Here is a 4,609-nt window from a genome sequence, read left to right on the forward strand (position 1 = left end):
GAACAGGGCACGTACATGTACATATAAGATTCTTACAATATAATAAAATTTTAAAAGTTATAATTTTAAAAAATAAATAAAAATATGTCCCGAGATTTTAGGTGTTTTTCGATTTTGTGAAGTTCCTAATAACAGGCGGGGTTTGCATAATGCCTTACCAGTTCGGGCCGAAATATCCAAGAGAATCCCTACTATTTCTGCCGTGTGCCAAATTTGTGGGAATGGTGATGAAACAATTCTACATGCTCTATTTCAATGTGACTTTGCTAGGGCTACATGCATGGTTATCATCACCTTTTGGGATTCGAACTGATCGATCAGCTGCAAGGAGACTTCAAGGAGACAATTTGGGGGAGCAGTGCAGGCATTATCGAGTCAAGATTTTTGTAAATTAATTTGTTTGTCTGGCATGGGCTGTGTGGAGATCACAGAATGATATGCAGTATATACGGCAACAAGCAACAAAGCTTTCACGTGTGCACACAATACTTTCAAAAGGAGGACCAGGGTCCAGGCATGTCAAATGAGAAGAGCTTCTAAGCAAACTGTTTGGTCAACAGAAAATATGACTCCAACCGCATTAATTACCCACTTTGGCAGCATCCACTTCACGTTATCAAGTAATTAAGTAACAACTATATATGCTTTGTGGATGGGTCGTGGGATGAATCTCGAAAGGCCGGTGTGGGTGTTCTGTTGCAGAAAGATGGAATAACAGTGCATTGGATTTCGAAGGCAATTCAAGCTATAAACGCAAGCCAAGCAGAGGCTAGAGCAGTGTTAGAAGGATACAAGCTTTTAATGCATTATGCTAATTCTGGAGTGCCTGGAGACTTCAAGCAGATGCTATATATGACTAGTCTAAAAACTATGCATTGTAGTAGAAATGAAGAGGATTTGAAGATAGCACATACTTTAGCAAACTATGGTAGGATTTATTATTGGGATATAACGGGTAATGGAAATCCTGTATTCAATGTTCAGGAATCTTATGTAATTGGCCTACGGGCTGTTTGAATACCCAAAAATAAAAAAAATAACAGGCGGGGTTTATTGTTGGGTCCAGAAGCTTCCTGGTGTTTCTACTATAATTTTGAACCGGGTTCTTATTAAGGTCTAGGGATCTGCTGTGGATTGTAATGTATGGGCTTTCGTGTTGCATCCTAAACCTATTTTGCTAAGTTGTAATTTTGAAATCTCCATTGTTATATTAAGTATGTAGATGTCTTGATCGGTCAATGGTTTAATAGATAAAATTTCGATTGAACATCAGTCATTCAATCAAATAGTCTACTACTTTATTGTATTGACTTTTGTAAGTTTATTTATGTGTAGAAGTCTAAATTTATTTAGACACATACTCGTCACATGATTTTTGGATTGGTCCTAATTTCTTTCAATTTTTTAAATATCATTTAAGAAATTTTTAATTTCATTTTTGGATTGATGATCATATCTGTTTTCTTGCAATATTCGTATCATTTACAAAATGTTATTTGTCATTTAAATGAAGGGTATGGATGTAGAAAGAGAAAGAAGAATTTTTTTTCTTAAACAATGTTGAGGGATTGTATTAACCATTTGCCTTTGAAAACCAATCAATTAGAAGATTAGTATTTTTCTTAAACAAACTGCATATTCTTTTAATGGGTACTTTATAAATTCAAAATAAATCTAAAATGAGTTTTAATAGAAAATGCTTCATGAAGATCTGTAGCAAATAACATGTCAGGGGGAAGCACTGCACATTATAGATTTAAAATTCTCTTGGAAATTGAGAATAATTATGTTTGCAATATCAAGAAGTAGAGTGAAATTACACAAATATTGCAAATAGATACTTTGATCATATGGAATGAAGCATCGTGGCAAATTGACAAACAATTGAAGCACCATAGTCGGGAATAATTGACCTAAACGAACGTTTTTTACAACACTGATATTTACTATTGATTTTTAGCTGAACATTCATTTTAAGTAATGAAAACAATTTACAGATATATGCCCGTCTAGCTCAGTTGGTAGAGCGCAAGGCTCTTAACCTTGTGGTCGTGGGTTCGAGCCCCACGGTGGGCGCCTTTATAGTTTTGTTTCAATTTTACTTCAGATATTTACTTTTGTTTTAATCTCGGGCACTAAATTTAAAGACGGCCTATCTGAGATTCTTAGCCCATATTTATTTGTTATTGTAATTGTTGTACACCCTTGCCTCCAACTGTATCAAGTCCATGGGCCAATTTCAGAACAATGTCCACTTTCTTCTATTCACCTTTGTAGAATACCCCTGCATCACTCGCCACGGGAATATGCTGATAAATGCCCAATGTTGATCACGATCACGATGCACATGTGAGGATATGGTCTGTAAAGGCCCAATGTTGATCACGACAGGTTGATTTTATCATCTGATTTACATAACAAGACAAAGTGGCTTATATCATCTGATAATATGTGCCACGTATCAGGATTAATAAAAGTGACGGGAGTAAGAGGACAACGGAAATATGCTACATACAGATCCAGAAATATAGCGACAGCGACAGCTGCTTACATTTCTTTATCATTAACATTAAGTAGTTATTTATCACCAACCAACCTATATTGTAGCATTGATTTTCTTTCCATCGAGTTGTGTAGTGTTCCTTCCACTACTGATTTACAGTTGCACTTCGCATAATCTCATGGATTCTCATTGATCCCTTTCTTTCTACGTCTCTTGCCTTACACACTAGTGCGTTGATTTGTTTGAAATTCATCCGTACCCTTACAAAATGTTCGAAGATGTCATAAATGTTCCTACAAAACAAAAGATTACATTGGATACTCTAATAAAATTTAGCTAGTATATATAAAAGATCACATGCATGGATCACTAATTCACACTATCATTTTTCTTCTCCGAGCCAACTGATTCGTGTAACATTTAAATTGCTAATTAATTACATTACCAGTGCTAATTAATCATATAAATAGTAATACTTTTCATAAATTTTATGGTGTTTCTTTAACATTAATATCCTCCTTGCAAAACCGACATTTTTTTTAATATATAAAAAAATGTCTAGCATATTAATTTTAATTTAATGTTCATAAAAAATTATCTATTCGGATTTATCACATATATATGGAGAGTGATGTCCTTGAAACTAGATCAAAAAGGGGCTCTTCGAAACCCACCTTATTGATGTATAGACTAATTAGAGAGGTGACTTAATTTCTTTTCTTACGCTACTTGTCCATCTGATTATTCTAGGTTCATAAAAATCTGATCTATTCACTTTTTCTTTAGGACAAAGACATTTAAGACGTAAATAGCAATAGATATAGATTTCTAGAGAAGAGGTAGGTCAAACAGGCTTTATAAATTTATTTCCGTGCGCCTATCTCTTAGACATCTTCTACTCAGTGTCTTGTGCATCTCATGAAGCAAGACTAAGGCTGAATGCACATTTATTTATAGGGTAATTCACATTTGTCTATTTTAGCATAAAATAAATATTGACAGATATTATGTGTTTTTTTTTTTTTTTTTTTTTTTGTTTGTTGAGAAAACTGATAGTAGCTGATATTATGTGTTTTAATCAAGTCAAACACGTTCGACTCCGATATCACAAAATACACACTTTGCTATTTGTAATGTTCGGCTATTGAACAATTTATACACTTGCTATTTTGAAGTTTTCATACTGATTGTTTGGAGGGTAAATTTTGCTGGAGGTCACTATACTTTATTCTTTATCACAAATTAGTCACTTAAGTTTGATTTGTTCTAATTAAGTTACTGAACTTTTCATTTGTCTCTATAACTTTTTTAGTCTAAAATACTAATGGAATATGTCCATTCTATTCAAAATGCTAACGTAATATGCTTATTTCATCTAACATACTAACATAATGAGCATATTTCATCTAGAATACTAACATAATGAGAATATTATATTAGCATTTTGAACAAAAAAATTATAGAGTAACTTGATTGGGACAAATGAAAAATTCAATGATTTAATTGAGTCAAATTATACTTAAGTAACTAATTTGTGACAAAAGACAAAATTTAGTAATCTCCGATGAAACTTACCCTTATTTAGACATCATAAAATACATAATTATAAGAAGGAAAATCTGTGATCGATGTTTTTGTGGCTTTGCAAATTTATCCATATTTTCACCTATTTTGTTTGAGGAAACGAGATATTTTCGATGTAATGACATAACATTTCATCAATTAATTTGACAATAATTGAGAGTTCTGTGCTTTGCTGTGATTAACACACTGTATTTTTTATTTTGTGCTGTGCCGTGACTAAAATGTCAAGGAGTGGTCATGGCATGTCCAAACGTGCTATGATCAAACATGACTCGCGTGACTCGTGTGATCATTTGATAATAATCTTGGTTAGTTTATTTAAGATTCACCATTTGGTCAACATCTAACGGTTCTAACTACACGTGACTCGTGTGATCACGTGCCCTGCCGTGCTGTGAATAGATCTTTCACCTGACGTGTCGTTTCAAATTTTCTAAAGATGATCATGGCACATGAATGATCACGACATAAAACATGCGAATCACGGTACGTAACCGACACGCGTAACGTTCCGTGACACAG

The 4,609-nt window shown here is 33.6% G+C and overlaps 1 non-coding gene across 1 annotated transcript; it reads left to right on the top strand.

Annotated features, from left to right (window-relative positions):
- Positions 1-2,003: 2,003 nt before the first annotated feature.
- TRNAK-CUU (transfer RNA lysine (anticodon CUU)) lies at positions 2,004-2,076 on the top strand. The gene has a single exon. It is a non-coding gene; the product is annotated as a tRNA-Lys (tRNA).
- Positions 2,077-4,609: the final 2,533 nt, after the last annotated feature.

The sequence above is a fragment of the Carex rostrata genome, chromosome 2 (genome assembly GCF_964058835.1).
Source record: "Carex rostrata chromosome 2, lpCarRost1.2, whole genome shotgun sequence".
NCBI lineage: Eukaryota > Viridiplantae > Streptophyta > Magnoliopsida > Poales > Cyperaceae > Carex > Carex rostrata.